The sequence below is a fragment of the Delphinus delphis genome, chromosome 18, assembly GCF_949987515.2.
Source record: "Delphinus delphis chromosome 18, mDelDel1.2, whole genome shotgun sequence".
Lineage (NCBI taxonomy): Eukaryota > Metazoa > Chordata > Mammalia > Artiodactyla > Delphinidae > Delphinus > Delphinus delphis.
The window spans coordinates 67,195,923-67,220,279 of record NC_082700.1 but is presented as its reverse complement, the minus strand read 5'-3'; the positions used below and the strand labels follow the sequence as shown (position 1 = coordinate 67,220,279).

At 42.5% G+C, this 24,357-nt stretch overlaps 1 protein-coding gene and 1 pseudogene across 2 annotated transcripts in view; one reads left to right on the top strand and one right to left on the bottom strand.

Moving 5' to 3' along the window:
• DOCK9 (dedicator of cytokinesis 9) overlaps positions 1-24,357 on the top strand; it is a 378,503-nt gene that overhangs the window by 48,219 nt on the left and 305,927 nt on the right. The window lies entirely within an intron of this gene.
• On the bottom strand, positions 4,835-10,054 carry LOC132413667 (protein enabled homolog pseudogene; annotated as a pseudogene).

Below are 24,357 nucleotides of genomic sequence, written 5' to 3'. Positions count from 1 at the left end.
AGTCTCTGAAAAAAATCAACCTTTTCCCCTGCCCCCACCAGCTGAGCTCACAGACCATGGCCCTCTCTCCGGACATGTACAAACCAGTCTGATTTTTTTTGGTTTTGGGTTACCGGGCCAAGTTGTTAAACTGACTCAACCTGCCAGTTAAATACCTGAGAATTCAGGGAAAACTAGTCAAACTCTTTTAAATCAATCCCAGACACAGAGCCAGGTCAGTGTTTCCTTGGTGACTGCAGAGCATGTGCTGATGTCCCCAGAAGAGACCACAGATGCAGGGTGAGGCGATGACATTGGGGGTATGATGTTAGCTCTCTTGAACTCTAAGTCACCACCTATGAGTGTATGCAATGTAGTAATGACTGTTTCAGACATGCTGAATATATAGTTTGACTCAGCATTGATGGGAAGAGCCTCAGTAGACAATGAATGAATAGGACCTGAATGTGTATCACATTATGAAACCAGGCATGTGGAAGCATGTTTCCAAAACAGGTTAGAGACTTGCTTCCCCTAAAATCTTGTCCATCCCAGTCAAAGATATCACTGTCCACCTGGTTACTCAGGCCGAAAGCCTCTGCGTCAACCTCTCTTTCCCTCACCTTCCCCACCCCACCCCTGCCACCATATTTAATGCGTCAGCCAAGCTCTAGCTTCCCAATACCTGTATCCTCAAATACAATTATCAATTATCACCACATCCACTAGCATTACTCTATCCCAAGCCACCTGACGCTTCTACCTGCAGAATTGTAATAGTCTCCTACCTTATTGATAGATTTAACAAAAACAATTTTTTTAATTCCTGGAAAAAAAAATACCGTAACAAAATCAGTGGCGAATGACTAAACAGGAAAAATACTACACATACAACCAAATTTAGATTCCTTCATATATAAAAAGCTAATAGAGATTATTATGAAAAAATAAATATTTAAATAGAAAATTGGCAAATTATCCAAATAGTTTGTAAAAAATAGGAAATATAAATCATTCATAAGCAAATGATATGATGCTTAATTGCACTCTAATGAGAGAAATAGAAATTCAAAGTGGCATGAGATGCTGTTGACACTTGTAAGGTTGGAAAAATTCAGAAAATTTAGTAATGTCCTGATGGTGATGGGAGGACTAATACTGGTGGGAAGGCAAATTGGTCCATCCTCTTTGGAGAGCAATTTACAAAGTGCCACCACATTTTCATATGCAGATATTTTTGACTTGGCAATTCTACTCTAGGAGTTTATTTTACAGATATGTTTGCACATGAGCTTAAAGATGCACATACGCATGCAGTAACAAAAAGAAGCCAGCCAAATATACTGGGAGCTGGTTAAGTAAGTTTGGTATATCCGTAGAGTAGAATACTATGCAACACTGAAAAAGAATGAAACAAAACTACTTGGTATCGACAAGAGAAAATTTCCTAGGTATCTTATTAAGTTGTAAAAAGCAAGATGCAGAAGAGCATACATAATATGCTATAACGTTTAAAAATATGGGTAAGAAAATGTACTCCTTGCATATTCATAGACTATTTCTGGAAGGAAACTTGTAACAATGGTTGCCCCTGGAAAGGTCACCTGATAATTTGGGGGAAAGGGGAGGAGACTTACTTTTCACTATATTTCTTTTTGTGATATTTAAGTTTGTACCATATTAGAGAATTGCCTTTTTAAAAAAAAAATTATATACAACTAAAATTTTTTTCTCAAGAAAACAGAATAATTTTATCTTGGTAATAAATAGTTAAATTCAGAAAGACAAAGAGAAAAGACTAGTTATATTCTGTTATTTTAAAGGAATATATTAGTAATACTTTCCTGGAAGTGTGAGGTTTTACCTAAAGAGATAATTATAAATTTCACTTCTATTATGTCTTTACATTTTCAGACTTATTATGTAAAAATGAATACCTCAGGCAAAATAATAGCTAATATTTAGAGAGTGTTAAGTATGAGCAATGTGCCTCAAAATAACAATACTGTTCTCATCGCCAGTTACAGCTGAGGGGATGAAAGCTCAGAGAGATTAATTATCTGGCCTAAGGTCACACAGCTAGTAAGTTATAGAGCTGATGCAAACCTCAGCCGTCTGACAGGAGAGTCCACATTCTTAACCACTGTACAGTTTATTTATTGTGTTATTAATGACTCATTTGTTTCATACAAATAACACTTAAGGGTACATAATTTCCAATTCAAAACTGATACTTATCAGAAAAAGAATCTAACCTTAACTACAGGAAGTAAAAACACAAATGTTGTAGATACTTAAATCCTATAAATGAAGTTATAATATTGTTTCTGATTTTATGACAACTCAGAAAGATAAAAATATAGTGTTTTAATACATTTGAACAATGACTGGGGCTTTCCTGGTGGCACAGTGGTTAAAAATCCGCCTGCCAATGCAGGGGACACAGGTTTGAGCCCTGGTCTGGGAAGATCCCACATGCCACAGAGCAACTAAGCCTGTGCACTGCAACTACTGAGCCTGTGCTCAAGAGCCTGTGAGCCACAACTACTGAGCCCACGTATCACAACGACTGAAAACTGTGCGCCTAGAGCCCGTGCTCCACAACAAGAGAAGCCACCGCAGTGAGAAGCCCGTGCACCGCAACAAAGAGTAGTGCCCGCTCAACGCAACTAGAGAAATCTCACAAGCAGCAATGAAGACCGAACGCAGCCTAAATAAATAAATAAACAAACAAATGAATAAATAAAAAACGATGACTGGAAAATAGAGCCACTGGGTTCTATATACTGTACATACCATTTTTTGTGTGTTTAGATACTTGACCTTCACAAAACCTTAAAGTAATAAATAAGATGTTTTAGGTCAGTGTCAAGGGTTGAATTGTGCCCCTAAAAGATATGAAGTTGTAAGCCCCCCTTATGAGTTAAACTATATCCCCTCAAAATTCGTATGTTGAACTCGTAACCCCTATTAATCTCAGAATATGATGGTATTTGGAGAAAGGCTTTTTACCGAGGTAATCAGATTAAAGTGAGGTCATAGGATGAGCCCTAATCCAATATGACTGGTGTCCTTATAAAAAGGGGAAATTAAGATACAGAAACACACATGCACAAAAGGATGACACTATGAAAAGACACAGGGAGAAGACCGCCATCTGCAAGCCAAGGAGAGAAGCCTAGAACAGATCCATCCCTCACAGCCACAGCAAACACCTCCCTCCCAACCTGTGAACATGACCGAATTGGGAAACAGGTCCTTTGCAGATACAATCAAGTTAAAATGAGGCCATACTCATGAGGTTATGGTCCCTCATCCAATATGACTGGTGTCCTTAGAAGGAGAAGAAAAGATACACAGACACAGGGAGAACCCTGTGTGAAGTCAGAGATAGAGACGAGAGATGTGTTTACAAATCAGGAGATGCCAAGGATTGCCAGCAACAGCCGAAGCCAAGAGAAAGGCATGGAACAGATTCTTCTCCAGAGCCTTCAGAGGGAGCGTACCCTGCCCGACACCTTGATTTCAGACGTGTGGCCTCCAGAACCATGAGAGAAGATATTTCTGTTGGTTTAAGCCACTCGGTACTCGCTGCAGGGGTACTTGCTACAGTAGACCTAGGAAATGAATACCGTCAGAATCCCCACAGTCAGGTTGGTGTGGGAGTGGCTTCGTAAGCAAGGGCTCACAGGTGAAACGATGAGAGAGAGAGCGGTGTGGGGAGCAGAGCGCGAAAAGGAGAGTAAGGCTGCTCAGCCAGGTTCCACAGGTGGTGATGTCCCAACCCTGAGGGCGGCTCAAATGTAAGCGATGCCCTGGGGTGGGCTCACCCGAGGCAAGGGAGCTAGGGTTCCTGCCCCAGCGCCCCATCCGTTACAGGCTGTAGACCACGCCAAGGGCCTCCACCTGCAGGCAAGTGGGGTCCAGTAACTAGAAGGTAGTTCTCCGTAAAGGTGCAGCACACTTTGCTTGTTGAAATCAAAAGCACCCCCAAAAGGGAAAGACAAAAATGGTAAAAATGGATGAGAGGGGATCAAGGCGGGCCACCAGCATCATCCAACACATCAAACTATCTGGTCTGTGATATCTGGAGTCCAGAAGCTGGCTGCTAACTCCAGTCCTGCTATAAACATATAAATACTTCTGGTTTGGGTGGTAAACAGCCACAGCCTTGGGCCCCCGCTTCCCCGCTGCTACTTTGGTCCCATCCCTGGAACCCCTGGACTTCCCTACAATCCAGCAACTAAAATGCTGGGCACAGAGGGTGCTCACCAAACACTATGGCCGGTGTTCTTTCTTTTCTTCTTTTTTTAAAAAAATCTTTTTATTTATTTATTTGTTTATTTTTGGCTGCATTAGGTCTTCATTGCGCGCACGGGCTTTCTCTTGTGGTGGCGAGCGGGGGCTACTCTTCGTTGTGGTGTGCAGGCTTCTCACTGCGGTGGCTTCTCTTGTTTCAGAACATGGGCTCTAGGCATGCGGGCTCAGTAGTTGTGGCTCGCGGGCTTAGTTGCTCCGCGGCATGTGGGATCTTCCTGGACCAGGGCTCGAACCCATGTCCCCTACACTGGCAAGAAGATTCTTTTTTTTTTTTTTAGTGGATTTTTTTTTGTGTGTGTGTGTGGCTGAGTTGGGTCTTTGTTGCTGCACGCGGGCTTTCTCTAGTTGTGGTGAGTGGGGACCACTCTTCACTGCAGTGCGCGGGCCTCTCATCACGGTGGCTTCTCTGTGGAGCACGGACTCTAGGCATGCAGGCTTCAGTAGTTGAGGCTCACGGGCTCCAGAGCGCAGGCTCAGAAGTTGCGGCACATGGGCTCAGTTGCTCCGAGGCACATGGGATCCTCCCGGACCAGGGCTCGAACCGTGTCCCCTGCACTAGCAGGTGGATTCTTAACCGCTGCGCCACCAGGGAAGCCCGGCAAGCAGATTCTTAACCACTGTGAAGTCCCCAGTGTTCTTTCTAATTAGTCAGTTATTAAGATTTTGACTATCATTCCCCAGATTAAGCACCTGCTAGGTACCTAATCCAGTGATCGGAACTGTGAGGGACAGAAATTTTAGATAATACCTGCCTTCAAGAAGTTTAAATTTGAGGTGAGAACAGATACAGATTAAATAATCAGGAATAATTATGTGCTAAACTCTGTGTCTCAGAGTTTTGGGGTGCTATTTGGGCTGCTATAACAAAAATACCATAGACTGGGTGACTTAAACAACAAATTATTCTTTTTCAACATGTGTATACTGCAATTTTATTTCAATCGCACAAACGAAGTTAGCATGTAGGAAGTTTAAATGAAACAGTACTGTAAAAATAGCAGGGAACCAAAAAATCTAAAACGGAAGTACACCTAAAGCATGAGAATTCAACATTCATTAGTGTTTCATCTTCTTTTTTGATTGACACTTGATGTTTGCAAATTTTGAAACAGACTTTGAGATCATGATGACTATTTGAAGAGATTTCAGCACCAGCACTAAGATTTGAACATTCAGTTGGTTTGCAGTTGATTTGTTAGCCAGTTACATAATATATAGTACAGATTTGTCACAGGTCAGATCACAGTGTTGAAGGAAAGAGGTACCTTCCTGTAATTAGACAGGATCCCCTAAACTGCACTCAGCTTAAGACATCCAATGTACAAGAGCATGAAAGCCATCATAATAATGTCGCTTCAAGGAACATAGTTTTGATAAGGAAAATAACCTAAGCTTCTGTTTCCCATTTTAATTACTGAAATCTCTTAACAATGACAAAACTGTCACATAGGACAGTAAATGTATACAGTAGTTCAATCAAACTTCTCAGAAAGAACACATTTAGCAATCTGGGATAATGCAGGATGACAGGAAATGTAATGTGATTCAATATTGGTTCTTTTTGTCATTTTACACAGACATCATGTTAATATTAGATCAAGGCACAAAACTTTAGTGCATAAACCAGTTTCTTTTTTAAGATCTAGCATTTTTTAATAGATATTTATTGGAGTCTAATTGCTTCACAACTGTGTGTTAGTTTCTGCCGTAGAACAAAGTGCATGTACATATATCCCCATATCTCTTCCCTCTTGCGTCTCCCTCCCACCCTCCCTATCCCACCCTGCTAGGTGGTCACAAAGCACAGGGAGCTGACGTCCCTGTGCTATGTGGCTGTTTTGAGTTCCACAGTAAGATATAATTCACGTGAAGCTCAGAATCATGTTTCAGACCATTGAACTTACCGAAGTTAAAATATAAATAGCTGAAGACATGATATAAAAGATGAAGTACTTGGTTCTGTTAACGTATTTACCAATTAAAGCCACAAAATATTCCTCATTATTATTCATGCAAATAATTGAGAAAAAAAGATAGTGCAGAAATTAACTTTAAGTAAAACATTATTCCTTCCCTTCCTCCCACTCCCCTATACTCTGCAAAATCTTTTCCCTGGGACTAGGCCTTGAAAAGGCCACTACATATTAGTTTGACATGCATTACTGTCTGCAATTAAAAAAGCTAATTTGGGGACTTCCCTGGTGGTCCAGGGGTTAGGACTCTGCACTTTCACTGCCAAGGGCGCGGGTTCAATCCCTGGTTGGGGAACTAAGAACCCGCAAGCTGTGTGGCACAGCCAAAAATAAAATAAAATAAAACAAATAAAAAAGCTAATTTTGTGGTAGTTGTAATTACATTATAAAAATGTCCACACACATAAATCTAAAAAAGGTTGAAAACCTACAGTAAATCTACAATATATTGTTTTACATTTGACCACTGGTTTGTGGTAGGAGGCACAGATTTGGTAAAGCATTTGTAACAATTTAGGAAGGCATCTACATCTTTAGATTCTGGACGAATTTTATGTTTGAATCTACAAAACTGCATGAAGCCTAACTCGAGAGATTTCCTATCGTTCTAAAATTCCTCACTCTGGATAAATCATTTTTAGGACACTTTCTTATAAATATCACCCTGTGAAAGCACATACCATTCCATTTGTTCCACATCTTATGATCTTAACCTGTGTAGGGCTGACCTCATTTATTCATGGAATATCGAATATGATAGGAAGACAAACCTGAGAGAAACATTTACAATACAATAGCGTTAACTTGCGAAATTCTTCATCAGCCTTCTGTGAAAAAAACTTCTCAAGCCTTTCTCCTCTTTATCGTAGTGTGGATTGTGGAAAATGTGGGATTTTTCCTCTTGACATGAAAATATTTCAAAGCATGGCGATCTTGCCTGACAGGTTTAGTATTTTCTGCATAACTGATACAGGAACTCCTGTATGACTCCCATCCTGTTGTAAAGGTCAGAAAAAAGCAGCAAACTGGGAGGGAAATAGCTTATCGCCAGAGTAGTCATGTCTGAAGGCTTTCAAAGTACGTTGGTTTTTCCCTCCTTCCGACTGTTGTCTCCATTTTCTTCTTACAGCTCACAAAATGTAGGTTGTTGTTAACAGTTGTTCTTTGTAGGGTTTTTTTTTCCTTCTCCAGATTAAAGTCCTATCTCTCCTTAGTTTGTTTCTCTATGCAGTATTTGATTTGCTCAGTTCCTGCCTGATTGCATCAACGAGCTCATCTTTTAGCTTAGTTAATTCTTTTCTCATTTCATCTAGAATGTCCTGCTTCCGCCTGGACTCCGTTTCCCTGGGCTGCGAAGAAGGTGCAGATTTTGGTCTGGAAATAACAGGTGACTTGCTGCCATTCCCAAGGTTTTCTTGTTAGTTCAGGTGTTCAGTTACTTGTTCAGGTTGTTCAGATTGTTCAGGTACTTGTTGAAGAGGCCTTAGAAGTTACAGGCTCTGAATCTTCATTTTTGTCCTCTTTTTGTTCTGTTTCTATTGTTGATCCTTTTTCAGCAGTTCTTCTCCTCCTGGCCAGCAGGGCACTCATTTCTTGCATTAAACCACTACCCCTTAAAGGAAGGGGTCCCTTTCCTTATCTGTTTTAGATAAGGCCGAATTCACACCAATGAATTGGGAAAGAGGCATCTTCCATTCATGACACTTTACGAAGTTTTGCTCCAGCAATTGCAGCTGCAAGTCCAGTTAAAGGGCAGTTGTCTTCAGATGTGGATCCCGAGAAAAATCCAGATGCAGGGAGGGGAGGGGCAGGTGGTGGAGGAGGAGGGGATACTTGATTAGGAAGTGGTGGTGGAGGAGGCGGAGGCCCAAGGACCAGGACGGAAGTGGAGAGGGGGAGGGGGGCCTGGGGGAGGAGGGAGCGCAGCTGATGCCTGGGCAGGACCTGGTGGGAGTGGAGGAGGGGGTGGGGGTGCAGGTGGTCCCAAGACAATGCCCTGGAGTCTCTGGAGTCTCCAGAGACTCGGGCTGGAGTCTCTGCCGGCTGAGAGGCGGCCTGCAAGCCTGGCTCAGAAGCAGAGGAGTCTCCCCGCAAAGAGTTTGGAGAAGTCTCCTCAGAGGCAGGGGCAGCAGCATTTGATATTCTTTCCAGCTGCTCCCTTTCTAGCTGCTCTTGTGGCTCTCGTTCTGGCCTTTCCCGGGCCTGTCTCTCCAGCCCCTCCCTCTCTCTCTCCAGCTGCTCCTGTTCTAGTCGCCCCCTCTCCAGCCTTTCCCTTTGTAACCTCTCCCTCACCAATCTCTCCCTTTCCATCCTTTCTCTCTCCAGCCTTTCCCACTCCAGCTCCTTTTGTTGTTGCTGTTCTCGAAGTTGCCTTCTTTGAATTTCCAATTCTTCCTGTGATGGGCCATTCTGAACATGGGCAGGTAGCTGTGAATTTTGTCTAGGCAATGTTGGCCCTGTTTCCTGTGAACTCAACACTTCTAAGGCATGCATCATGGCACTTGCAAACATTGGCGTTTTCTTTGCTGCCAAAGTTGAGACCATACACCTGTCTAGCGTCCCACCATTGGTGGAAGGTCTGTGTAGCTTGATTGTACTTCAACCCTTTAGGAACGGCACCGTTTATCACGACCTGATGGTCCTGAATCTTCCTGCCCACCACTCTGAACGTGTTGCTGCCTGTATGATGATATATACGAACTCTCCTGAACCCAGTTGAACCACCAGCTGGCACCCACTTTTTATTAGCATCATCATAAACCATCATTTTTAGGATTCTCTATGTATAGTATCATGTCACTGCAAACAGTGACAGTTTTACTTCTCCTTTTCAGATTTGGATTCCTTTTATTTCTTTTTCTTCTCTGATTGCTGTGGCTAAAACTTCCAAAACTATGTTGAATAATAGTGGTGAGAGTGGACAACCCTGTCTTGCTCCTGATCTTAGTGGAAATGGTTTCAGTTTTTCACCATTGAGAACGACATTGGCTGTGGTTTTGTCATATATGGCCTTTATTATGTTGAGGTAGCTTCCCTCTATGCCTACTTTCTGGAGAGTTTTTATCATAAATGGGTGTTGAATTTTGTCGAAGATTTTTCTGCATCTATTGAGATGATCATACGGTTTTTATCCTTCAATTTGTTAATATGGTTTATCACATTGATTGATTTGCATATATTGAAGAATCCTTGCATTCCTGGGATAACCCCACTTGATCATGGTGTATGATCCTTTTAATGTGCTGTTGGATTCTGTTTGCTAGTATTTTGTTGAGGATTTTTACATCGAGGTTCATCTGTGATATTGGCCTGTAGTTTTCTTTTTTTGTGACATCTTTGTCTGCTTTTGGTATCAGGGTGATGGTGGCCTCATAGAATGAGTTTGGGAGTGTTCCTCCCTCTGCTATATTTTGGAAGAGTTTGAGAAGGATAGGTGTTAGCTCTTCTCTAAATGTTTGATAGAATTTGCCTGTGAAACCATTTGGTCCTGGGCTTTTGTTTGTTGGAAGATTTTTAATCACAGTTTCAATTTCAGTGCTTATGATTGGTCTGTTTATATTTTCTATTTCTTCCTGGTTCAGTCTCAGAAGGTTGTGCTTTTCTAAGAATTTGTCCACTTTTTCCTGGTTGTCCATTTTATTGGCATATAGTTGCTTGTAGTAATCGCTCATGATCCTTTGTATTTCTGAAGTGTCAGTTGTTACTTCTCCTTTTTCATTTCTAATTCTGTTGATATGAGTCTTTTCCCTTTTTTTCTTGATGAATCTGGCTAATAGTTTATCAATTTTGTTTATCTTCTCAAAGAACCAGCTTTTAGTTTTATTGATCTTTGCTATTGTTTTCTTTGTTTCTATTTCATTTATTTCTGCTCTGATCTTTATGACTTCTTTCCTTCTGCTAACTTTGGTTTTTTTTTTTGTCCTTTCTCTAATTGCTTTAGGTGTAAGTTTAGGTTGTTTATTTGAGATGTTTCTTGTTTCTTGTGGTAGGATTGTATTGCTATAAACTTCCCTCTTAGAAATGCTTTTGCTGCATCCCATAGGTTTTGGGTCGTTGTGTTTTCATTGTCATTTGTTTCTAGGTATTTTTTGATTTCCTCCTTGATTTCTTCAGTGATCTCTTGGTTATTTAGTAGTGTATAGTTTAGCCTCCATGTGTTTTTATTTTTTACAGTTATTTCCTTATAATTTATATCTAGTCTCACAGTGCTGTGGTCGGAAAAGATACTTGATGCGATTTCAGTTTTCTTAAATTTACCAAGGCTTGATTTGTGACCCAAGATATGATCTATCCTGGAGAATGTTCCATGATCACTTGAGAAGAAAGTGTATTCTGTTGTTTTTGGATGGAATGTACTATAAATATCTATGAAGTCCATCTGATATAATGTATCATTTAAAGCTTGTGTTTCCTTATTTATTTTCTGTTTGGATGATCTGTCCATTAGTGAAAATGGGGTGTTAAAGTCCCCTACTATTACTGTGTACTGTCAGTTTCCCCTTTTATGGCTGTTAGCATTTGCCTTATGTATTGAGGTGCTCCTATGTTGGGTACATAAATATTTACAATTGTTATATCTTCTTCTTGGATTGATCACTTGATCATTATGTAGTGTCCTTCTTTGTCTCTTGTAATAGTCTTTATTTTAAAGTCTATTTTGTCTGACATGAGAACTGCTACTCCTGCTTTCTTTTGATTTCCATTTGTATAGAACATCTTTTTCCATCCCCTCCTTTCAGTCTGTATGTGTCCCTAGGTCTGAAGTGGGTCTCTTGTAGACAGCATATATACAGGTCTTGTTTTTGTATCCATTCAGTGAGCCTGTGTCTTTTGGTTGGAGCATTTAATTCATTTACATTTAAGGCAATTATCGATATGTATGTTCCTATTACCATTTTCTTAATTGTTTTGGGTGTGTTATTGTAGGTCTTTTCCTTCTTTTGTGTTTCCTGCCTAGAAAAGTTCTTTTAGCATTGTTGCAAAGCTGGTTTGGAGGTGCTGCATTCTCTTAGCTTTTGCTTGTCTATAAAGGTTTTAATTTCTCTGTCGAATCTGAATGAGATCCTTGCTGGGTGGAGTAATCTTCATTGTAGGTTTTTCCCTTTCATCACTTTAAATATGTCCTGCCACTCCCTTCTGGCTTGCAGAGTTTCTGCTGAAAGATCAGCTGTTAACCTTATGGGGATTCCCTTGTATGTTACTTGTTGCTTTTCCCTTGCTGCTTTTAATATTTTTTCTTTGTATTTAATTTTTGAAAGTTTGATGAATATGTGTCTTGGTGTGTTTCTCCTTGGATTCATCCTGTATGGGAATCTCTGTGCTTCCTGGACTTGACTGACTATTTCCTTTGCCATATTAGGGAAGTTTTCAACTATAATCTCTTCAAATATTTTCTCAGTCCCTTTCTTTTTCCCTTCTTCTTCTGGGATCCCTGTAATTCAAATGTTGGTGTGTTTAATGTTGTCCCAGAAGTCTCTGAGACTGTCCTCAATTCTTTTCCTTCTTTTTTCCTTATTCTGCTCCGTGGTAGTTATTTCCACTATTTTATCTTCCAGGTCACTTAACTGTTCTTCTGTCTCAGTTATTCTACTATTGATTCCTGCTAGAGAATTTTAAACTTCATTTATTGTGTTGTTCATCATTGTTTGTTTGCTCTTTAGTTCTTCTAGGTCCTTGTTAAACATTTCTTGTATTTTCTCCATTCTATTTCCAAGATTTTGGATCATCTTTACTATGATTACTCTGAATTCTTTTTCAGGTAGACTGCCTATTTCCTCTTCATTTGTTTGGTCTGGTGGGTTTTTACTTTGCTCCTTCATCTGCTGCATATTTCTCTGTCTTCTCATTTTGCTTAACTTACTGTTTTTTGGGTCCTCTTTTTGCAGGCTTCAGGTTCGTAGCTCCCATTGTTTTTGGTGTCTGCCCCCAGTGGGTGAGGTTGGTTCAGCGGGTTGGGTAGGCTTCCTGGTGGAGGGGACTGGTGCCTATGTTCTGGTGAATGAGGCTGGATCTTGTCTTTCTGATGGGCAGGACCACGTCTGGTGGTGTGTTTTGGGGTTTCTGTGAACTTAGTATGATTTTAGGCAGCCTCTCTGCTAATGGGTGGGGTTGTGTTCCTGTCTTGCTAGTTGTTTGGCATGGGGTGTCCAGCACTGGAGCTTGCTGGTCATTGAGTGGAGCTGGTTCTTAGTGTTGAGTTGGAGATCTCTGAGAGAGCTCTCGCCGATTGATATTGCGTGGGGGCTGGAGGTCTGTGATGGTCCAATGTCCTGAACTAGCCTCTTCCACCTCAGAGGCTCAGTCCTGACACCCAGCTGGAGCATGAAGACCCTGTCAGCCGCACGGCTGCTGCAGGCATTGATACTTTTCTAAAGTCCTGATTGTTTTTGTTTATGACATCTCTGTTGGGGTCTGTAGAAATGATTATGACAGCAGACACAATGAGAGAGGAAAGTTAAACAAAGTTCCAGCCATGGTTGCTGCTTCAGTCCCTTCAGGAGTTCCCTCCAGCCATGGATGCTCTGTGCCCCGTAATGCCAAGTGTTGGGTGGTGGTAGGCGATATGATTATATCTTGAGTGTGCCCCTCCTACCATCTTGTTGTGGTTTCTTCTTTTTTTTGCGGTACGCGGACCTCTCACTGTTGTGGCCTCTCCCGTTGCGGAGCACAGACTCCGGACACGCAGGCTTAGCGGTCATGGCTCATGGGCCTAGCCGCTCCGCGGCATGTGGGATCTTCCCAGACCGGGGCACGAACCAGTGTCCCCTACAATGGCAGGCAGACTCTTACTCACTGCACCACCAGGGAAGCCCGTGGTTTCTTCTTTATTCCTCTAGATGTAGAAGATCTTTTTTGGTAGGTTCCAGTCTTTTTTAACGGATGGTTGTTCAGCAGTTAGTTGTGATTTTGGTGTGCTCATGAGAGGAGGTAAGCTCAAGGTCCTTCTACTCTGACATCTTGAAAGACTCCACAACAAATTATTTTTCACAGTTGTGGAGGCTGGGGAGTCCATGATCAAAACATCAGTAGATCCAGAGTCTCGTAAGAACTCACTTCATGGCTTATAGGTGGCTATCTTCTCACTGTGTCCTCACATGGCAGAAAGGCTGAGGTTGCTCTCTGGGGCCTCTTTTATAAGGGTACTAATCCCATTCATGAGGGCTCCACCCTCATGACCTAAACACCTCCCAAAGGTCCTACCTCCTAATACTATCACAATGGAGATTTCAATTTCAACATGTAAATTGGGGGAGGGGGTACATTCTGTCCTTAGCACTCTGCAGTCCTGACACATTAAAAGTGAACATTTCCTTCGCGGTCCAGTGGCTAAGACTCTACACTAGCAATGCAGGGGGCACAGGTTTTGTTTTGTTTTTTTGTTTTGCAGTACGGTGGCCTCTCACTGTTGTGGCCTCTCCCGTTGCGGAGCACAGGCTCCGGACACACAGGCTCAGCGGCCATGGCTCACGGGCCCAGCCGCTCCGCGGCATATGGGATCTTCCCGGACCAGGGCACGAACCCGTGTCCCCTGCATCGGCAGGCGGACTCTCAACCACTGCGCCACCAGGGAAGCCCGTTTTTTTTGTTTCAATTAATTAATTAATTAATTTTATTTTTGGCTGCGTTTGGTCTTTGTCGCTGCACGCAGGCTTTTCTCTGGTTGTGTCAAGTGGGGGCTACTCTTCCTTGCGGTGTGCAGGCTTCTCATTGCGATGGCTTCTCTTGTCGTGGAGCACAGGCTTTAGGCACGCGGGCTCAGTAGTTGTGGCTCACGGGCTTAGTTGCTCTGCAGCATGTGGGATCTTCCCAGACTGGGGATCGAACCCGTGTCCCCTGCATTGGCAGGCGGATTCTTAACCACTGTAGGGGGCACAGGTTTGATCACTGGTCAGGGAACTAAGATCCTGCATGCCACATGGCACAGCCAAAAAAAAAAGTGAACATTTTCTGGGAAAAAGAGAATGGTTGAGTCTACCCATGACCCTTAGATTTCTGTAAAGGCTCCAGGTTACTCATATTAAAATGTTATCAGTCAGTGGTTTTATTTATGCCATTCCCACCACTTTTACTATATTTTCCACAAATTAGTGAGCTCTTTTCATATTATATCTATAGACACAGCTAAATATAATACACGAGGAACCCATTAAATTCTGTAATCACTGTTTTCTGTAACAGGATCTGTGGCTATTCAAACTCAGCCAAAAGAGGCCTTCTCAGAGGAAAAATGAAATAACCAATGCAAAGACACCTATGATTTCCTTTGGAGTATTCCAGCCACATGAGTGGAAAAAAATAAAGAAGATGGTGGAAGACCCCAAATCTTCCCAGTGAAAAGCTGTGAATTCACTTCTGCTTTGGGGTCAGAGCTTGGCCACAGACCAAAAAAGAGGGGCATATGAATGAAACCACATTGGTTGACCATCTGGGTTGCATTTGGCCCAAAGGCTTACCTCAGTTTCAGTTTTCTGAGATATAAAATAAGGCCAAAACGGATCCATGAAAATTGCCTAATTGGTAGTATTCTGAAGGCCTGTTGGGATTCAAAGATGACAATTACAGCTAGAGAGTGATCAATTAGAACCCAGGCTCCAATTTAGGGTAATAAGCATCAAGGAGGACTTCTGTTTGTCTTGTTGGTATTTTGAATGAGCTCTGGAAAATACTTTGGGAAAACTATGAACCCCTTTGCATAATTTTACTTTGACATCTAATAGTTTTCATCATACATTTGACATTTCGGGAATATTATAAATATTGCTCTTTCAAATGTATCCAGTGGAATCTAAATGCCAGGCAATTTATTATTTACATCATCCATTTAAGAAACACAGATCATCTTTAACGGTTGGATAGTTCACATTGTTTCTCATTTTCCTTCAAACTCGTATTTGTTTTCCACTTCCTCCTTAGAAGTTTATCCTAATATAACTTTCTTCCTTTGGCCGCACCACCCGGCTTGCAGGATCTTAGTTCCCCGACCAGGGATCGAACCCAGGCCCCTGGCAGTGGAAGCATGGAGTCCTAACCACTGGACCACCAGGGAATTCTCTACATTTTTATGCTTTAAAGTTTTTATTGCTCACCCTTTCATAATACGTTGCAAAAAAATATATGTATATTTAATATAACTTTCTGTGACTATGAAATTGAAGGTGATAAAAATTTATTTTGTATTGAGTTGATATTATGATTACTCTTAGTCCACAGTTGAGTAAAACAACAAAAATATATTACAAACTTTAATAAATGATAAAGAAAAGTACAGTTTTATTGAAAATGTTGCCAAAAACTGGAAACACATAGGTCTCCATCAATAGGAGAATGGATAAATGAACTGTGGTATATTCACACAGTGGAATCCTACTTAGCGATAGAAAGGAACAAACTACTTATACATGAAACAACACGAATGAATCTTGAAAATATTATTTTTATCTAAAAGAATCCAGACACACAAGAGCACATATTGTATGATTTCCATTCATATGAAGTTCTAAAACAGGCAAAACTAACCTATGGTGGAAGAACATCAGAATAGTGGTTGCCTCCGGAGTGGTTGCCTCTGGGGTGGAGTGGTTGCCTCCAGGGATTGACTAGGAAATGGCATCAGGGAACTTTCTGGGTGATGTCAAGACTCTGTCTTGAGGAGGGTTTTGTTACACAGGTGTATGTATTGTTGAAACCCACAGAATGGTCCACTTAAGGTTTAAGCATTTCATTGCATGTTGATCTTACAAAAAAAAATAATTGTCAACAAATATTGAATTCTAACATGCTGAAGTATTGGGGGTAAAATATACTGGTGCCTGGGGCTTCCCTGGTGGCGCAGTGGTTGAGAGTCCGCCTGCCAATGCAGGGGACACGGGTTTGTGCCCCAGTCCGGGAAGATCCCACATGCCATGGAGCGGCTGGGCCCGTGAGCCATGGCCGCTGAGCCTGTGCATCCGGAGCCTGTGCTCCGCAACGAGAGAGGCTACAACAATGAGAGGCCCACATACCGCAAAAAAAAAAAAAAAATATATATATATATATATATATATATATATATATATATATATATACTGGTGCCTGCAAGTTACTTTGGAACTTATCTGGATTGATAGATGGATAGAATGGAGGACAAATAGATATGTGATATGGCAAGCTTAGTAAAAATAATTGTAGAATCTAGGCAGTGCGTATATGACGTTTACTGCAAAATTCCTTCAACTTTTCTGTATGCTTGAAATTTTTCATTAAAACATTTGAAAAATGTATTGAAAATGCTATCTTACTAAGATGGGTGTGAATATCTTCAATCAGTTCATATATCCAAGAATATTAATTCTTGTTAGAATTAATGCTAGTTTCAGCATCAACTTCATGCATGTTTTCCTCTTTTAAAAATGTAAGCTCTGAGAAAACATGTCGATAGATGGTAGAAAATGGAGAGAGAGAAAACAGTGGAGAGAAAGGCATCTCGTTGAGGGATGAAGAGGATCCACCCAGCATGGTGTGGAGAGGAAGAGGCACGGCTACAGAGACACTGCAGGAGTACAAACAAATGGACTCAACGCAGAGATCAAGATCCAGGACCCAGTGCCTTTAGGGGGAGAAGACAAAGACGTTTCTGGGCCACTAACGCTGAAGATCCCATCAGCAAACATAGGGAACACATTCTAGAGCAGAGAGAGAAGTCATCTCTGGACATTTTCATCTTAAGTCACCAGAGCTACATCCAGAGGGGAATTCTGAGTAAGAATTCAGAAGTGTGGGTATGAAGTTCAGAGGCGAGTTCAGGGACAAAAGTTGATTTGCAACACCAGTACTTAGCTGATTTCACTGCTCCGGTTACCCAGCCAAAGCTCATGCTCTATCAGGAGCCATATCCTTTGAATTTCGCCCATGGTCTTGGGAGTTTGGTACTTTGAAGGAACAGGGGGGATATCAGATTAAATCATCAAGAAAAAACGGGGGAGATTCTAGGACTCTACCTACCCTCCGGATGATTGAGAAAGAGTTGGCTGTGAAGAGGAGGAGAATCAAGGGAATAAACCCTCACTGAAGCCAAGAGAAAGGAGAGGTTACCAGAGGAGGGTGTGGTCAGACAATCCTGTTAAATGCTGCAGAGTTTAAGGAGGATTAGGACTGAAATGGGGCTACTGTCTATTGCAGAACAGCAGTTATTCTCCACCAGAGCAATTTTGACCCCCATACCTAGGAGAGTGGTGCTACTGGCATCTAGTGGGTAAGGGCCAGGGGTGCTGCTAAACATCCTACACTGCACAGGACAGCTCTTCTCACAACAAAGAATTATCCTGCCCCAAGTATCAATAGTGCAGTGGTTAAAATCCCTGCTAATACAGCAACTGTAGAATTTGCTGGGATGAACTCATTTTCAAGTGTTCTTATCAGAGCATGTGTCTCCAATAGGAGCTTAGAAAATGTGGTCCCCCGAAGTGAGAGAGTGGCATGGACTTATATATACTACCAAATGTAAAATAGACAGCTAGTGGGAAGCAGCCGCATAGCACAGGGACGTCAGCTCAGTGCTTTGCGACCACCTAGAGGTGTGGGATGGGGGGGGGAGGGAGACACAAGAGGGAGGGGATATGGGGATATATGTGTATGTATAGCTGATTCACTTTGTTATAAAGCAGAAACTAACACACCATTGTAAAGCAATTATACTCCAATAAAGATGTATAAAAATATAAAGATAAGCTAAATGACCTAACACTTTAAAAAAAAGAAAGAAAATGTGGTCCCCAATGTTGAGGCATCCTGAAGGGAATTATCCCCATATCTTAGCCAGGGGGATAGACTCAGCTTTCTACCTTGTTTCGGAGCTTATTTCCCATTGGCTGTCCCCTTCTTCACTCTCTCTTTTTTTTTTTTTTAATTTTTAAAATTTATTTATTTATTTTTGGCTGCATTAGGTCTTCGTTGCTGCATGTGGTCTTTCTCTAGTTGTGGCGAGCAGGGGCCACTCTTCGTTGCGATGTGCAGGCTTCTCATTGCAGTGGCTTCTCTTGTTGCGGAGCACGGGTTCTAGGCACACAAGCTTCAGTAGTTGTGGCGTGCGGGCTCAGTAGTTGTGGTAAACAGGCTTAGTTGCTCCGCGGCATGTGGGATCTTCCCGGACCAGGGCCCGAACCTGTGTCCCCTGCATTGGCAGGCGGACTCTTAACCACTGTGCCACCAGGGAAGTCCTTTCACTCTCTTTTTTAAAATCTTAAACTGATTTAGGATTTTAAAAATTGAATAATTTATACTTCCATGATCTCCAGTGAACCATGCCCCATCCTGTTTTCTACATTCGCACAAACTCTCACTTACACATACACACACTATTTTGCGCACATTCCCTATCCTCAACACATCATCTTATTTCTCTTGATTTTCCACCTAGAGGTCTGGTTGAAATGACCTGGAATCACCTCCTACTCCCTGGGTTGGTCCAGTTGCTGCCACTTACTGCTCCTTCCGCAGAACTGACCAGCTCATCACAGCCCCTTCACGCTCTCTGCTCAGGAGCCCTCAGTGCCCAGTACACTCTAAGGTTCAGAAATTATATGCTGGCCCTGAATCCTTGATGAGAATTGGAGTTGACAGTTTTCTGGAAAACAAACACAATTTGTCCCTTCTCACCTGGCCCTTTATGTCTTCCTCCCATAGAACCTTTCCAGTGAATTTCTATGTTGGTTACAATCTACTGGACTAAATTCTATATTCTTCAGTGCTGATTTTTCTCTTTCCTCATTCCTTCCCTGCTTTGGCTGTGAGACCAAAGGGCCAAAGAGCAATTTTAAAAAATGAAGTAAATACATTTAATAGCTCTTTCCTCTTATTAAACTCCATCTCTTCATTTCTCCCCTCTCCCACCCATCCTCTCATTCTGGCTGGAAAAACTGCCCTGCATCTTCGCTGCCAAAGTTTGACTTGTTCTGGAGTTTCATTCGGGTACTTTCATTCTGAGTTTTCCAGCACTAAACCTGTCTTCTGAGAGGGCATTAGAAGAAGTAAGGGGTTCATGGCAGCAGATCTGTTCTCCTCAAACCAATGTATATACACATATATAGACTCTGAGTCCTCTGGCTCAAGAGCCAGGAGATCCTAATGTTATTATTGAACTTTATGTAATCAAGCACTGAGCACTGGCAAAAAGTACAGGCACAGTTTCTTGGGGATTTTTTTTATTATTTGACAGTTTAATCGAACTTGTTTCTCTTTCTTTGAAAATGTTCTAGAAAATAAAACAGCAGTAAAAATTGATTTTTCCGCACTGTTATTTGATACATCAATCTGTTACTTTCAAGTTTGCTTCCTACTCCTCTTGTAGATATTTTGATGAGTTTCTGTTAAAGCAGTAACAATTTAATTTTTTTCTTTTTTTTTTGCGGTACGCGGGCCTCTCACTGTTGTGGCCTCTCCCGTTGTGGAGCACAGGCTCCGGAAGCGCAGGCTTAGCGGCCATGGCTCACGGGCCCAGCCGCTCCGCGGCATGTGGGATGTTCCCAGACCGGGGCATGAACCTGTGTCCCATGCATCGGCAGGCGGACTCTCAACCTCTGCGCCACCGGGGAAGCCCAACAATTTAATTTTTAACGATGGGGCTTCCCCGGTGGCGCACTGGTTAAGAATCCTCCTGCCAAGGCAGGGCACATGGATTCAAGCCCTGGTCCCGGAAGATCCCACATGCCGCGGAGCAACTAAGCCTGTGCAACACAGCTCCTGAGCCTGCACTCTAGAGCCCGCGAGCCACAACTACTGAGCCCACATGCCACAACTACTGAAGCCCACATGCCTAGAGCCCGTGTTCTGCAACAAGAGAAGCGATGACAATGAGAAGCCTGCGCACTGCAATGAAGAGTAGCCCCCGCTCACCGCAACTAGAGAAAGCCTGCGCACAGCAACAAAGACCCAACACAGACAAACAAACAAACTAACTAATTAATTAATTACAAAAAATTTTGTTTAATGATGGATATTTTATTGCCGGTCTCCTAATGCTCAGCTTCAACTTTCAATCTAGTGGTTTATTTATTAAGACATTGGCTCTTTTGACTATCTGTGACTCATTTCTCTAAGGCTCCATTCTTTTAAAATGCCAAAGCACAAGTTAGGACAGTTATATAATCAAATGATGGTTTGATAACAGACACCCTGGGCATCAGCCATGAAATATGCATTCAAGGATCAGGTAGCAACAAAGCAAGAAAAGAGACCGGAAAAAAAAAAAAAGCAGAGCCTCAGGTACCTGTGGGACAGTAACTAAACATCTAACATCTGTGTCATTGGAGTCACCGACCTTTGGCTGGTGGCAGACAGGACACCAGTGGGAGCTAGACAGTCAATTTTACTCTTTCCGGAAGACTTTTCTGAGATGCAGTGGTTTATCCCACCTGTCTGAACACATCACACAGGGCCAAGCTTTCAGCTGTGCTGCTTATGAAGCTCTAGGCAGCTCAGTGTGCCCCCGTTTATAATTATTCTCCCCCTTCCCATTTCCCTCCCCACTGCTTCCGGGAGCGTGCATTCCCCATGAACATGCTACCACAGAAGATTTGATTCTATTTTAAAGCAAACCTATATCTCTTTATCTTTCTGGAATCCTCTTAGTTATGTTATTTCCCTTAGTTATATCTCTCGAGTTTTTTTTCCCTCTTGTAGTTTCCATTTCTTTGTATATTCATTTTGTCTTTTAAGCTTTTGTTCTATTTGTCTTCCATACCGCCAAGTTGGATCTTAACAGTGACAATTTTCTCTTAATATTTTAGTTTAAAGTGTTTTTAGTTCCAGAAAGTTTATGTGTGATTGAATCTTCTTATGTGCTCTTTTTATATTTTAATTCAACTTTTTGTCTGTCTCCTCCAGCAATTTTATTTCCCTAAAACTTAACTATCATGACTATTCTGATAGTTTCTCTGTGGCTACTGTGTCTTCATAAGGTATTTATATTGGTTTCCTATTACTGCTGTAACAAATTACTGCAACTTAGTGGCTTAAAATGACATAAATTTATTATCTCACAGTTCTGGATGTCAGAAGTCCTAAAATTAAGATGTCAGCATAACTTCGTTCCTTTTGGAGGTTTTGGGGAAGAATTCACTTCCATGTTTGCATTCCTCAAGTGAGTCCTGATCAAGTCTTCCATGTGGCTGGGTTTTCTTCAACCTTGGTTCTCACTCTAGTTGCTGAACACTCTGTCCCCACGTAGCACTCAGTTCCAGTGTCTCTTGACTTGTAAGCCTACTTTTGTAGCCTGACCAATGACTGTCCCTTTAGCCAGTCCTGTGGCTTCCAGACGTTACTCCTTGTCCGTTTGGATCATTATGTTCCCAAATGCAAGGCTGCCACGCCTCAGTGTCTGCCCAACACCCGTGTATTGCACTGAGTCCCCTTGGGGGATTGGTTCCAGGGAGCCCCACAGATAACAAAATCCACGGATGCTCAAGTCCCTTGTATAAAATGGCGTAGTATTTGCATATAACCCACACATATCTTTCCCATGCTTTAAAGCATCTCTAGATTACTCCTAATACCTAATACAATGTAAGTGCTATGTAAATAGTTGTAATTACAATGTAAATACTATGTAGATAGTTGGCACCAAGTGGCAAATTCGAATTTTGCTTTTTGGAACTTTCTGGAATTCCCCCTGCCCCCTATCCAAGTTTGGCAAATCCCCGGTTGGTTGAATCTGTAGATGTGGAACCAGGAAATACAGAGGGCTGTTTTTCTGGATTTCCTAAGTGCTAAGCGCTGCCTGGTTCACTGTCAGTCTTAGTCATCTCAGCAGGTGATGTGCTGCTGCACCTGGGTCCCCCTCCCTCCATGCATCTTTCTTTGCTCCATGAGCATGTGTAGACTCCAGGTGCAGACCGCTCCTGGGCTGTCCCATCCTGTCTACTCCATCCCCAAGCTCCTGTTCTGATAGAAAGGATGTGGAATTCAGACACTTCCCAGCAGGGCAGCTCCTTGGAGGTGGGGACCTCATTTTGCATACGCTCAACTGCATTAAACTCCTAGCTGTTCTGGAAAAAAAAAAAAAAAAAGCTGATTTTGTTCAACCATGTTAAACTCTTAGTTATTATGGAAAAACAAATCTGATTTTCATATTCTCATTTTACCTCCAAAATATAATTTCATCAAACTCCCCTTCACAAATGGGTCTTCTATAGCTCATTAACCACAAGATTTTGTTCTCTTATAAAAATATATCAGGAAGATTTGAGAATCTGAAACTGTGATGAAAACCCCGTGTTGGCATGAGTGTATGAGGAGAGTGGTTGGGAACATTTTCTTCCAGCTGTCCTCGTATGGCAGCCATAGAATCTTCAGCACGTCTTTTTACAGTTTTTGTGACTCATTTCCTCACTTGTAACAGAGAAGTACTAATGCAGTGCCAACCAGCCATAAAGGAGTGTTATGAAAATTCTGGCCATATGATAATTAAAACTTTATTTCATATATGATTTTGAACTTATGTGTTTATAATACAATACTCTAGGGTATGAATATCTTATATTATTTTTGGCTCCTCTTGTAGTGACTAGAAGCTGTGAATTATATAGACCGTGATGGAAAATCACTCCCTGCACAGCACCCTGGACTGCAGTGTCCATAAAAGGCACCGTGCTGGCTCCAGAAACTGAACAATTTCATAACTAACCTGTGATCCTAGTTCCCTCCCCTTCACATCTGAGAGTGAACTGGCACAAAGTGGAGAAAAGTCTCTTTCTTTCACATGTTTTCATCTCACAGCTCCTCTTGCAGGTCTCCTAGTTGGAAAGCTATTTCTACATAGGAAGGTTGCAGTTCCTGGAAGAATCCTTTGTGGTTCTATGGTGTAGCCTCTCTCCCAATGCAAAAGTGCCATCTGCAAAATCGAGAGATGGCCTGCCCAGCGTTAATTATGTATGTATTTATTGAACACCTACTGTGGGCTAGATATTGGGTCAGGCCTCGCACATTGGCAGAGCCCCAGATAAAGACTCAAGTGCAAGTAGTTTATATGAGAGAGGGTCCCAGGAAACACTGGACATGGTGGATGTGAGATAGGGAAGGGAAGGGAAGGAAGGCAATGAAGGGTCATTATCAAGCAAATTACCACTGTGGGCAGAGAACTCAATCCCACTAGCTAACTCTGAAAACTATGAATTAAAACTCAGAATTAACCCAGCTGAGGAGCAAGGGGATGGGTATTCATCCACCAATTCTCCATTGGTTTAGGGCACTTTCAGGGGAATTAACTGTCGGCATTTCTGACTTCCCCGTGCTCAGGCACAGTGTGTTCCCAAGGCAAGAAAAAACCTTGAAGTGGAGATTTTCAAGGTCAGCTGTAAGTAGCCTTTGACTCTGGAAGCAAATGCCAAGGGGTTTGGGGTGAGGGGCACCGATAACACCTGCTACATGATGTGGGGAAGATGGACAGAGTTAAGACCCCCCCCCTTCTCCCTTGTGACTCAAAGGAGGGAGCAGGACGTCCACTGGTTGAACCCAGTGGTGTCCAGGGTGGGCGGGGCACAGGTGAACAGGAGAAACACTGGAGCAATGGAGGTGGAAGGTCTGAGGGAACATTGTGCAAAACCTGAGTCAAATCAGGGTGAAGATGGGCAGTGAGAAGAGCAACGGCTCCAGACGACCTCGGGCCGTGGGCCGTTGTCAGGGACCCACATGATGAGCCGGTCAGGAATGACGTGGAAACACCAGCCTTCTCGCAGCTGACGGAGATGCTGTTCCCCAGGGGAGAAAAACCCGACACAGGGCAAACCTTGGGCAAAGAGGTTAGAAGGAAGCAGGTAAGCTGGGCAGGGCTGCCAGCTTCTCTCTTCCATCCTGGGGGAGAGCTAGTAGAAAACACGTGTGTCAGGGAGCCAGGCAGAAGGGCCAGCAGGGTGAGTAACCAGGGGCAGGGAAGGTGCAAGTCTGGACCGCAGTGCTTTCACCAGGCCTGGTTCTGTTTAACACCAGTTACTCAGACCAGTGCAAGGGATGCCAGGCCAGGCCTAAGTCCACTCCCTTGTGGGAAGGAGCAACTAATATCCAGCTGGGCTGTAGGTTGTTTGGGTTATGGGATGTGGCAGGGCTGAGCGTGTAC